Below are 13,847 nucleotides of genomic sequence, written 5' to 3' on the forward strand. Positions count from 1 at the left end.
TGAATAGCTTATTTCTCCTCCCTATGTCTTATGGTATTATGGTTCAAAAGGAGGTAGAAATATTATCAAAAATCACTGTTCTAATATTCCTCCAACTCACTCTTATTGTTGAATGTGATAACAATCGAAATATTGAATGTTTTCATTTTACCATTTCTTTAAAAATATAATCAGCAAAATCCCAAGTGCATTCTGCTGGCAATGGGTGTTTGGATCGTGTGGGACTGGAATATCGTTGCTTTTCCCTGTCTCACTCACTATGGAGCTGGAGAACAGAGAATAATGGCTGTTTTGTTTGAAAGTAATAATTTCATCGATGTCTAATGTGTTAGGTACATTCATTCATACATTCATTCATACAAACATCCATAGAAAATAAAAACAGGTCCTTCGAGCCTGCTGTACAATTCATTATGGTCATCACTGGTCATCAAATTCAATACCCTGATCTCGCCTTCCCCCCATATGTCTTGATCCCTTTATCCTCAAGAGCTATATCTAATTTGTTCTTGAAATCACACAACATTTGTCCTCACTACTTCTATGGTAGTGAATTCCACTGATTCACCATTCCCTGGGGGCAGAAATGTCTCCTCATCTCAGTCCTGAAAGGTTTGCCCCTTTTCCTCAAACTATGACCCCTAGTTCTGGACTCGGATCTCTGCCCCCGCCCAATCAGGAACATTCTTTGTGAATCTACTCTGTCTCATCCTGTTAGAATTTTATAGGTTTTATGAGAACCCCTCTCATTCTTCTATATTCCAGTCAATATAATCTTAACTGACTTTGTCTCTCCTGACAGTCCTGCCATCTCAGGAGTCAGCCTGGTAAACCTTTGCAGCACTCCCTCCATAGCAAGAACATCCTTCCTCAGATAAGCACACCAAAACTGCACACAATACTCCAGGTGTGACCTCACCGACGCCCTAAATAATTGCAATAAAATATACTCGAATCCTGTCACTCTGAAGGCCAACATACAATTTGTCTTCTTTACTGCCTGCAGTACCTGTGCGCTTACTTTCAGCGACTGATTCACGAGGACACCAAGGTCTTACTGAATACCCAACGCTCTCAATTTACAGCCATTCAAATAATCTGCCTTTTTTTGCTACCAAAGTGAATAACCTCACATTTATCCACAATAGACTGTATCTGCCATGCATATGAACACTCACTCAGCCTGTCCAAATCACTCTGAAGCATCTCTGCATCCTTTTCACATTAAATCTAACAGCATAATTGTAATAAATATATATGATTATACATATTAAATTTATACTAATTAACTAATTAACATTTGAGAAATAGTCTTTATTGTCCAAGGAAACTTTCACATCCAGCATGTCTGAAAAATTAGTGCTGATGGGCCGAAGATGATGAAGGATCTGCCCCGGATGGTATTGAACTATGAACACATTTAGTTAATAGCCAAGCACACTGACCAATTGTGCTGCTGAGACTGAAACTCAAAGAGTTCACAAGGCATCCTGTACCAGGGCGTGAATGCGTTAAAGCTTCCAGAATGACATTTGTTCTCGATCAGTTGTACTCTTCCAAAGTAAAGGCTCATATATTCATTGTGGATACATGGGCACAGCCTGATCCCACCTAGTATGACACATCCATGTCACCGAGAACATATGTTCTGCAACTGGTGCCATCTCCCTTTCAGCCTTTCAGTGTCATGTCTGATTGTCCCGAAGCTGATATTAGGTTTAAATTCCTGATGTGTTGCAACAAGAATGTTTTCAAATTCTCAGATCAGTTAATTTCACTGATAACTTCAGAATCAATGTTCCAGCATCCTGAAGAAGGGAAAGTTGCCTTGACTGTCTCTGCTCAGTCTGACAATTGACCATTCCTTCTCCTCTGATTCCGATTCCCAACAAATTTCTAAAAATGACCAAGCTGGAGACTGGGTTTTCTAGTTTGGTTTCTTCTCCAATTTTGCACCTGACAATATTTTCCCAAATCTCCTCTCAATCCTCTTTGTGTAATAATAAAATAAATTTGGCAGACCAAACCCCCCGCAACTGCCTCCTCGCTTCACTGAGCGGGAGTGGCTGGTCCTCCAACCAATCCAGGTGAATGAGGGACGAACTGGGAGTGGTGCATGCGCAGTGTAAGTAATGGAAATATCGGGAGACGCTTCATTTAGTTGGATCCAGAATCAGTAAATAGAAAAATTGGAGGTGGGGGGGGGGGGGGGGGGGAGGAGGTGGGCAAAGCAATGATGAATTCAGTCAGTGAGCGGAGAGGCTTTGTAAACATGTTGTGTTAACCTCAAACCCTGAAAAATAACTTTCCAGTCCACATTTTTCAATGAGTGTGGCTGCAGGTTTTCCCAGTTCCAGATGGACTGCAGTGACTCACCAATGTTCCTCAGACAGCACCTTCCAGACCCAGGACCTCTACCATCTAGAAGGACAAGAGCAGCAGCTATCTGGCAGCCCCACCACTTGGAGGTTCTCCTCCAAGTCACTCACCACTCTAACTTGGAAACATATCGCCATTTCTTTGCTGTTGTTGAGTCAAAATCCTGGGACGCCCCCCCCCAAACAGCATAGTGGGTGTACCTACACCTCAAGGACTACTGCGGTTCAACAAGGCAACTCATCACCACCTTCTGAAGGGCAACTAGGGATGGGCAAGAAATGCTGCTGGCCGAACCAGCGGCGCCCACATCCCATAAACGAATTTCAAAAAAAGACCCGAGTTAACGGTCGCCATGTTTCTAGCGGACAATGTGTCGTGGGGCGTCCACACGTTCGTCATACTTGTGCGAGGCAATGCGCAGGACAGCGCATTCACAGCACACATGCTTATTGGGGGCAGTGTTCTTCAATCTTTTCAATGACAAGAAAAGAACAACTTGTCCATCAAGCGGCTTCACACTTCGAGTTACAATGTCTTACTGATGAGGCAGGACAATGATATATGTTCAGGTCAGCGACAATAATTTGTATTTATATCGTACCTTTAAAATAATAATACTTTCCAAGTCATTTCACAGAAAAGTTACAAAGTAACATTTGACACTGAGCATTAGGGGATATTAGACAGATGGCCAAAGGCCTGGTAGAAAAGTGATTTTTTTTTTTTTATAAATGTTTTTTTATTGGGGTTTTGAACAAGGTATAATTACCGTTATGTACACAGGATAAGAAACATATATAAATATATATATATACATATACAGAAGAGAAGGGCACACCCAAACATACCAAAGAGAAGAAAATAGTACATAGTAAAAACAAAATACAATAAAAAGTGAAATAGAATAACTGGTCGGGTATTGTGCACCAGCTCGACAGCGGCAGCTCTGTACACCTGGCAAAATTATTTACAACACATCAGCAGGTGACTGTTTGCGGGGGTGGGGGTGGGGGGGGGGGGGGGGGGGGGGGGGGATTGGGGAGGCAAATATATATTTGAGTGCCGGGGAGATTATTACAGTATGCGATACTTGGCTGTGTTTCGTGTTGTTGTCGCCTGCTTCTCCCGGACGGATCTCGCTGCCGTCTCACGCTCGCCTCTGCTTCTGCTGCTCCCCCGTCCTCCGTCTTTATTTTCCTCGTTCCCCGCTCCTGGAGATGCCATGCACATTTTGGTATCCTGTGCCTTCCTTCCGGCTCCCATTTCCTGGCCCCCCCACCTCGCTGGTTCTCCTCTCTTGTTCCCCCCCCCTCTACGGTTCGTCTTTCTTTCCTCAGGTTTAGCTGTCTCCCCCCACCCCCCGTGGTTCACCTTTCTTTCCTCAGGTTTAGCTGTTCCCCCCCGTCTATCTCTCCCTTTCATACCTTGGCTACTTTCTCCTGATTCTTGACTACTTTCCCCTGATTCTTGGCTACCTGGCTATTCTTCCTCTTGTTCGTTGGCCACAAACAGGTCCCGGAACAGTCGCGTGAATGGCTCCCACATTCTGTGGAAGCCGCCGTCTGACCCTCGGATGGCGAATTTGATTTTCTCCATTTGGAGAGATTCCGAGAGGTCGGACAGCCAGTCTGCAGCTCTGGGTGGTGCTGCTGACCTCCAGCCAAACAGGATTCTACGGCGGGCAATCAGGGAGCCAAAGGCAAGGGCGTCCGCCCTCCTCCCCACCACTTTGGACATTGCCTCAAAGAAGGCTGTTCAGTACTCCATAAGTCTGGGGCAAACCAGAGAAAAGTGATTTTAAGGGAATATTAATGGAGGAAAGTGAGGTGGAGAGGTTTAACGAGGATATTCCAGAGATTGTGGCTCAGGCGAATGAAATGATGATCATCAATGGTGGAGGAATTAAAATCAGAAATGTTCAAGGGTCCGGAATTACATAAATGTCAATACCTCGGTGGGTGTATGGCTGGAAAGCTAGGGCTGGTCATGACCATGGAGAAAAACAAGAATGAGAATTGTATGATTTTGTTGCTTTTCAACCTTAAGCCTTTGTAGGTCAGGGAGCATAGGGGTGAAGAAGACTTGTTGCGAGTAAGCACACAGGCAGCAGAGTTTTGGATGACTTCAAAAGTACATAGAGGTTGAATGTGAGGATGGCCGGGAGTGTTTTAGGGCAGTTAAGTCTGAAATAAACAAAGGAACGGATGAGTGTTTCAGCAGCAGATGAGCTGCGAGTAGGGTAGAGTCTGACCATGCTATTGATGGTGATGATATGGGTATGTGGTTGGAAGCTCATCCCTTGGTCGAATATGATCCCTACGTTTTGTGCAGTTTCGGTCAATCTCAGAGTTACCAGGGAGAGAGATGGAAAGTGTCATTTGTAGCAGGGTCTGAAGACAGCTTCAGTGTTCTTAATATTTAAATAGGAGTAATTTCAACTTATCCAGTAATGGATATCAGACAAGTCAGGTTGGTGTGTGACTTGGAAGGGAATTTGGAGGAGACACCTGCTACCAGGTCCTTCAAGCTGGTGGAGGCTGAGAGTTTTGGAGATTCTGCCAAAGTTCTTGTTACGTTGTGGATATGTGAAATCTGTCCCCACCCCCCCCCCGCCCCCCCGCCCCCCCGCCCCCCCCCCCCCCGCCACTGCTAGTTCTCTCTCTTGCTCTCTCTCTCTGTCTCTGTATTTGCTCTAAGAGTCATAGACCCATTCAGTCTACATTGAGAAAACTACAATAAATCTACACCAATCCCACTTTCCCGCACTTGTCCCATAGCCTTGAATGTTATGACATTTTATGTGCTCCTGCACAAAAATTTTTATTTTTTAAAAAACAATTTTATTGAGGTACTTTAGGCATATAGAAAAAGTGACATTGAACAGAACAAAAAAAAGAGACACAAATTAAACATAGTGCAAATCACGGCTCTGTTCACGCATGGGCCAGCCTCAATATCCCCCTACTCTACTCTCCCTGAGCCCCTCCCCGGCTGACGTTTACTCCTCTGCGAAGAAGTCAATAAATGGCTGCCACCTTCTGGCGAACCCTAATAGTGAACCTCTCAAGGTGAACTTGACTTTCTCTAGGCCAAGAAAGCTCGCCATGTCCGAAAGCCATACCTCAGCTGTTAAGTAATGGGTTAAGAGACATTGCAATTAGTTGTCTCATTTATGTTAAGTGTTCAATGATTGACACTGATATGTAAAGAGGCTTCAGGTGGACTCTGGATCTGGTGATGTGATGATTGAGTTTAGTGCAGAGTCTGTTAAAGTGAAATAAAGGTGTTTGTGAAAAGGAGCTGGACTTTTGTCTCTTCATACCACAGCATCGATTACATCTAACATCAGTCCTTGGGGGCTTTGAGTCCCTCCATGCTAACAGTATTCGTGCCGGGCTACCTGGGAAGCAAAGGCCAGAACGTCAGCCTCTCTCTCTTCCTGGACTCCCGGGTCCTCCGAAACCCCAAAGATTGCCACCTCAGGGCTCATTACCACCCCAGTTTTCAAAACCTGGGACATGACATCTGCGAATCCCTGCCAATACCCCCTGAGTTTAGGGCAGGACCAGAACATGTGTACATGGTTAGCCGGCCCTCCGGCGCATCTAGCACACTTGTCCTCCAGCCCGAAGAATCTGCTCATCCGGGCCACCATCATGTGGGCCCGGTGCACGACTTAAACTGGATCAGGCTGAGCCTGGCGCATGTTGCGGTCGTGTTTACTCTGCTGAGGGCTTCTGCCCAAATACCGTCCTCCATCTCCCCCCCCCCCCCCCCCCCCCCCCCTCCAAGTTCCTCCTCCCACTTAGCTTCAGGTCCTCGGCCTGCGTATCCTCAGCTCCCATTATTTCCTTGTAGATGTCTGAGACTCGACCCTCTCCCACCTCTCCCATAGAAACTACCCAGTCCTGCCTCCCCTTCGGCGGGAGACGTGGGAAGGACGGCACCAGTCTGCGTACAAAATCCCGCACCTGTAAGTATCTAAAGTCGTTCCCTCTCGCCAGCCCAAACTTCTCCAGTGCCCTCATGCTCGGAAAGCTCCCTTCCAGGAACAGAACTCCCATCCTCACAATCCCCACCCTCCTCCACAGTCGATACCCCCTGTCCATGTTCCCTGGGGCAAATCGGTGGTGCCGCAGATTGGGGTCCACATCGATGCTCTTACCTCCCCTACATGCCTCCTCCACTGGCCCCAGATTCAAAGAGCCGCCACCACTATCTGGCTGGTGGAGTACCGTGCCAGCGGAAGCGGCAGAGGTGCCGTGTCCAGGGCTGCTAATCTAGTGCCCCTGCACGAAGCAGCCTCCATCCGCTCCTAAACCGACCCCGCACCCACCATCCATTTTTTTAACATCGATATGTTGGCCGCCCGGTAATAGTTGTTGAAGTTCGGCCATGCCAGCCCTCCTTCTCTGTTCCTTTCAAGCATCATCCTCTTCACCCGCGGGGACTTCCCTGCCCATACAAATCCCAGAATAATTTTATTCAGCCTCTTAAAGAAGGAGCGCGGGATAAAGATGGGGTGACACTGAAAAACAAACAAGAACCGTGGGAGAATCATCATCTTAACAGTCTGCACCCTCCCCCCCCAATGACAGCGGGAGCCCATCCCACCTCCGGACCTCCTCCCTCACTCGTTCCACCAGTCGGGACAGGTTGAGCTTATGCAACTTGCCCCAGTCCCATGCCACCTGTATCCCCAAATATTGGAAACCCTCCCCCACTAGCCTGAACGGCAACCCCTTCAGCCTACTCTCCTGCCCCCTCGCCTGAATTACAAACAACTCGCTCTTAGCCATGTTCAGTTTGTATCTGGAGAACCGGCCAAATTCCCTCAGGGTTGCTATAATACCGTCCTTCCCCACCATTATGTCCGATACATATAACAGCAGATCATCTGCGTATAAACGAGACTCTATGTTCCACTCCCCCCCGGACCAGCCCTTTCCAGCCCCTAGAAGCTCTCAGTGCAATTGTCAGCGGCTCTATGGCCAGCGTAAACCGCAGTGGGGAGAGAGGCAGCCCTGTCTTGTCCCACGGTGCAGTCTAAAGTAGTCCAATGTCGTCTTGTTCGTCCTTACACTCGCCTCCGGGGCCTGGTATAATAGCCTAACCCAGTCGATGAACCCCGCCCCGAACCCGAACCTTCCTAGTACCTCCCACAGATACTCCCACTCGATCCGTTCAAAGCCTTTTCAGCATCCATGGCTACCACTATCTCTACCTCCCTACTCTCCGGGAGAGTTGAGCAGCCTTCTTAGGTTGGCCACTAGCTGCCTTCCCTTTATAAATCCGGTTTGGTCCTCCACAATTACATCCGGTACACAGTCCTGAATTCTGGTTGCCAAAATCCTGGCCAGTAACTTGGCATCTACGTTGATCAAGGAGATTGGCCTGTATGACCCACAGGCCTCCGGGTCCTTATCGTGTTTCAGAATGAGCGAGATGGTGGCCTGCGACATCGTTGGGGGTAAACTCCCTCTGTCTCTTGCCTTGTTAAAGACCCTGACCAGCACCGACCCCACTATCCCGGCAAATTTTTTGTAAAACTCCACCGGATACCCATCCGGCCCCGGGGCTTTACCTGACTGCATGATCTTCAGGCCCCCCAATATCTCTTCGATCCTGACCAGGGCCCCCGATCCATCCACCAACCACCTCCCCACTCATGGGAAGGTCAGTCCGTCCAGGAATCGCCTCACCCCCCCCCCCCCCCCCCCCTCCCCCCCGGTCCCCCGGGTGGTTTCGAAGTGTACAGCTTCTTATAAAAGTCCCTAAAGAACTTGTTCAGCCCTGCCGGGTCACCCACTAGATTACCTTCCCCAACCATTACCCTCCCTATTTCCCTTGCCGCTTCCCTCTTCATTATTTGCTGCGCAAGCATTCTACTGGCCTTCTCCCCATGCTCATATATCGCGCCTTTTACCTTTCTAAGCTGCACTACAGCCTTGCTGCAGTCAGCAACCCAAATTCGGCCTGCAGCCTCTGTCGTTTCCTGAGTAACTCTGGCCTCGGGGATCCGCGTAACTCCTGTCCGTCTGTAGAATTTCCTTAATCAGTCAGTCCGTCTCTGCCCTATCTTTCCTGTCCCTGTACGCCGGGATTGAAATCAGCTCCCCTCACACCACTGCCTTCAGTGCCTCCCAGAGCACCGCTGCTGAGACTTCTCCAGTATCGTTCACCTGCAGGTAATTCTGCATGCATTTCCTCAGCCCCTCACACACCGCCTCGTCTGCGAGTAGTCCAACTTCCAGCCTCCATGGTGGGCGCTGAAAGCTGTCCTTACAAAACTGCAGGTCGACCCAGTGCGGACCATGTTCCGATATGGCAATTGCTGAATATTCTGTCCTCACCAAATCCGGCCAGCAGGTCCCTACTCACAACAAAGTAGTCAATTCGGGAATACACCTTGTGGATGTGAGTAGTACGAGAACTCCCTCGCCATCGGCCGTCTAAAGCTCCATGGATCTACTCTCCCCGTTTGCTCCATGAACCCTCTCAGTTCCTTTGCCATCGCTGGCAACCTGCCCGTTTTTGAACATGACCGATCCAGGCTCGGGTCCAGGACTGTATTAAAGTCCCCGCCCATGATCAGCTTATGCGAGTCCAAGTCGGGGATCTTCCCTCGCATCCTCCTAATAAAATCCACATTGTCCCAATTAGGGGCATACACACTGACAAGGACTACTCTCACCCCTTCGAGCTTACCCCTCACCATAACAAACCAGTCACCCCCATCCACGATTATGCCGTCCGCCTCAAATTGTACCCTTTATTTATCAGGATCGCAACCCTCTTGTCTTAGAATCAAGCCCCGAATGAAAGACCTGACTGATCCGCCCTTCCTTAACCTAACTTGGTCTGCCACTTTCAGGTGCATCTCCTGCAACAAGACTATGTCCGCCTTCAGAACCAGCAGATGCGCAAACTCACGTGCTCTCTTCAGTGGCCCGTTTAACGCTCCAGGTGATCAGCCTGGTTGGGGGACACTTCGCCCCTCCCCCCGCCCCTTTGCCGATCAGCCATCGCCTTTCATTGGCCAGCCCCCCAGCCATGTGTTGCGCTTCATCTGTCCCGCCTCCTGACCGGCTCCACCCACGACCTCCTCACTGTTACCATGCCCGTCAGCAGAACGACTCCCCCCCCAGCAACACCATCCTATCACCTAAGCCCTGTTCTAATCTAACTATATGCACACTCCCCACCTCGGCTACCGTTAACTAGCTGCACTCAGCTAGCCTGGGGCTCCCAGCCTCGGCGCCCGCACGTCTCCCACCCATTGTCCCCAGTCATCCCTCCCCCGAACCATCCACACCACTTCCCCAGATCAGCCCTACTTGAGCAAACACTCTATACAAGTCATAAACACCCCCCACAATAGCATAATTCAAGTTAAAGAAGAAAAAAAGAGATAAAAAATAACAGACATTCTCAGCCCTTCCCATACAGACTCAGAAAAAGATTGCACAAAGTTCCCCATGAAGCATCCATTTTAACCGAACCCTTTTAACTGTTTTCTTTATTATTTTCCCCCCAGCCAAACTCCAACTAACCAAAGAGCCCAAACAGGAAATATTCAGGTAAACCATGCAAAAAAAAAAACACATCCCTACCACCCTCCAACCCCCCAAAAAGGTCGAACAAAGAAACAACAAAAACGGACCCAAACATGCAGGCATTTTCAAAACGGGAGAGACACCACATATATTTAAAGCTCTAACATGTGTTCAAACATCCTCAGCTCAGGGCCAGCCCTTGCTTCTTAACGAAGTCCATCGCCTGCTCGGGTTCCTCAAAATAGTGGTGCTGAACCTCATATGTAACCCACAGTCGCGCCGGAAAAAGCAGCCCAAATTTCACCTTGTTTTTATACAGTATCTCCTTCACCTGCCTGTAGCCTCCCCTCCTCCTGGTCACCTCAGCGTTCAAATCTTGGTAAACACGCAGGGTGGTATTGTCCCAAGTACAGCTTTGTGTGCTCTTTGCCCATTGCAGCACCCATTCCGTGTCCAGGTATCTGTGAAAGCGTACCATCGTCGCTCGTGGGGGACCCCCTCGTCATGGCTGCCTCACCTGCCATCTGTGTGCCCTGTCCACCACCGGCGGGCGCGGGAACACCTTGTTCCCCAGCAACTTCTGAAACATACCCTCCACATATGCGACAGCGTCTTGCCCCTCTGCCCCCTCCGGGAGGCCCACAATTCTCACGTTCTGCCAGCGGGATCTGTTGTTCAGGTCCTCCAGCCTTTCCAGAAGCACTTTTTGTCTGTCCCTCAGCCTCCGAATCTCCACATCTGCCACCGTTTGAAAGTCAGCCTGTTCCTTCACTGACTTCTCCAACTGCTGGAGCTTCCCAGTCTGATCATCCAGCCTTTTTCCCATCCGGTCAATCGACTTCTGTAGCGGCTCCAAGTTGTCACGCTTCAGAGCCAAAAAGCCCTCCTGCATAGTCTGCAGCTGCTCCATTGTGGGCTGGGCTGTCGGCGCCTTGCTCTGAACACCAGCCATGCTGGTTTCTCTCACAGCCTCCAGTGTGCCCTTACTCGACCACTTCTTCAGCTGTTTACGGTCCCTCTGGCTTCTTAGGTCCATACAATTCTGTATGGGTCCTGTGCCTGAGTACTATTGCTTTCCAGTTCCGCGCTCAAAAGACAAAAAAGTCGGGGGAAAAGGTCCTAAAGTCCGACCGAAAAGGGAGCCACCAAATGTGTGACCTACTCCCTCATAGCCGCCACCGGAACCCGCACCAAAATTTAAGGGTTGTGTGGCTTCCAGCCTCTACTATCCTGCCAGGCAGTGCACTCCAGATTCCCACCACCCTCTGAGTGAAAATTAGTTTGCTCAAATTCAGTCGGCGGATGGAGAGGCATCCCAGAAAAGTAACCTTCATTGCATCCTCTCCAGTGCAATCACATCCGTCCTATAGTGAGGTGACGAGAACTGCACAGAGTACTCCAGCTGTGGCCTAATCAAAGTTTCAAACAACTCCAAGATAAAGTCCCTGCTCTTATAGTCTATGCCAAGACTGATAAAGGCAAGTGTCCTGTATGCCTTTTTACCTACCCTTTTCACCTCCCTTGCTGCTTTCTGTACTCTGTGGACATGAATTCCAAGATCCATTTGTTCCTCTGAGCTCTGTGGTGTCCTGCCTTTCATTGAGTACTTCTTTGTCGGGTTACAGGGCAGCATGGGACCACAGTGGGTAGCATTGTTGCTTCACAGCTCCAGGGTCCCAGGTTCGATTCCTGGCTTTGGTCACTGTCTGTGCGGAGTCTGCACGTTCTCCCTGTGTCTGCGTGGGTTTCCTCCGAGTGCTGCGGTTTTCTCCCACAAGTCCCGAAAGACGTGCTGAGAGGTAATTTGGAAGTGCTGCAGTCTCTGAGGTGTAGGTAGACCCATAGTGCTTTTAGCGAGGGGAGTTTCAGGATTTGACCCATCCACAGTGCAGGAACAGCGGAATATTTCCAAGCCGGGGTGCTGAGTGACTTTGAGGGAACATCCAGTTGATGGGGTTCACAGTTATCTGTTGCTCTTGTCCTTCTAGCTGGTAGTGGTCCTGATTATGGAAGGTGCTGCCTCGCGAATCTTAGCGAGTTCCTGAAAGGCATCTTGTAGATGCCACGGTTCATCGGTGGTGGAGAGATTTAATATTTCTGGAAGGGGTAGCAATCAAGCGGACTGATTTGTCCTGGATGGTGTCAGGCTTCATGAATGTTGGAGTTGCACTCATCCAGGCAAGTGGAGAGTGTTCCAAGCCACTCCGACTTGTGCCTTGTAGATGTTGGACAGGATATGGGGGTCATGGGATGAGTTACTTGCCATAGGATTCTGAGATTTTGACCTTCTCTGTTAGCCACAGTATTAATGTGGCTAGTCCAGTTCAGTTTCTGAACAATTGTAATCCCCAGGATGTTGACTGTGGGGGATTCAGTGATGGTAATGCCATTGAAGGTCAAGGGACGATGGTTAGATCCTCCCGTGTGGGAGGTGGTCGTTGTCTGACACTTGTGTGGCATGAATTTACCTTTCCACTTCTCAGATGAAGCCTGGATATTGTTCTGGTCTTGCTGCATTTGGATATGGACTGCTTCATTATCTGAAGAGTCGCGAATGGTGCTGAACATTGTGCAGTCATCCGCAAACATCCCCACTTTTGACCTTATGGTGGAAGGCAAGTCATTCATGAAGCAGCTGAAGATGGATGAGCCTAGGACACTACCCTGAGGAATTCCTGCAGTGATGTTCTGGAGCTGAGATGAATGATCTCCAACCACCACAATCATCTTCCTTTGTGCCAGGTATGACTACAACCAGTGGAGAGTGCAGCAGAAAAGGAGGACACTCAGCCCATCGTGTCTGTGGCGTCACTCTGGAGATCAGCTCAATTAATGCCACTGTTCTGCCATTTCCCGACCGAAACGTTCATTTCTCTTTCTTCCTCTCCCTCTTTTCCTGTGCCACAGCGGTTAGCACTGCTGTCTCACATGACCAGGGACCCAGGTTTGATTCCAGCCTTGGGTCACTTTCTGTGCGGAATTTGCACGTTCTCCACGTGTCTGCGTGAGTTGCCTCTGGGTGCTCTGGTTTCCTCGCACAGTCGAAAGATGTGCAGGTAGGTGGGTTGACCTTGGTCAATGAGTGCATGTTTACTGGAATGGGGCCTCGGACGAGTGATTTTTCAGAGGGTTGCTGCAGATTAATGGGCGAACAGCCTACTTCTATACTACAGGGAAGCTATGATCTAACCTGTTAAAGTGCAACAAAATGCTTTATAGAATCCCCAAGTTAAATGGGGTGAAACTTTGGCAGCGGTGGGGTGGAACACACAATTGCTCAGAGACTCAAATCTAAATCCAGTGCCTTAGGACCACTTGCCCCCACTAAGCCTATGGTTAGCTATTGCCTTGACTGCTATTGTCACTGAAATAAACATAAGAGCAGGAATTGACCATAAACCACCTCTAACCTCCACCGCCACTTCATGCGATCATAGCGGATTCCTCGGGTTCAACTCCAATTTCCTACCCATGATCAATCACTCTTCATGTCCCCAGAGGCGTAAGATTCTCACCATCTCAGCCTTCAATATTCTCATCGACTGAGGATCCACAGACCTCTGGGATACAGAATTCCAAAGATTCGCAAGCCTTTGAGTGAATAAATGTCTCCTCTCCTCAGTTCTAAATCGCTAAGACATTATCCAGAGAATATGATCTCACTACAGTAGTAGACTCCCCAGCCAGGAGGGAAACAGCCTCTCAGCCTGTACACTGGCAAACTGTCTCCGAGTTTCAGACTTTTCAATCTGATCACCTCTCATTATTCGAAACGCCAGAGAGAAAAAGCTTATCCCACTGAATCTCTCCTCTCAAGACAATTGCCTCATCTCAGGAGTCAATCCAGTGAATTTTGGTTACCCACAGACTGAGAGAATGGAGGGAGCAAAAGAGGGAAAAGAGATAGAGACA

The 13,847-nt window shown here is 48.9% G+C and overlaps 1 protein-coding gene across 4 annotated transcripts in view; it reads left to right on the forward strand.

Moving 5' to 3' along the window:
- Window positions 1–13,847, forward strand: part of LOC119951689 (gastrula zinc finger protein XlCGF57.1-like) — a 35,016-nt gene that overhangs the window by 11,247 nt on the left and 9,922 nt on the right. The gene's annotated exons all lie outside the window — the stretch shown is intronic.

Source organism: Scyliorhinus canicula, chromosome 17 (assembly GCF_902713615.1).
Source record: "Scyliorhinus canicula chromosome 17, sScyCan1.1, whole genome shotgun sequence".
Lineage (NCBI taxonomy): Eukaryota > Metazoa > Chordata > Chondrichthyes > Carcharhiniformes > Scyliorhinidae > Scyliorhinus > Scyliorhinus canicula.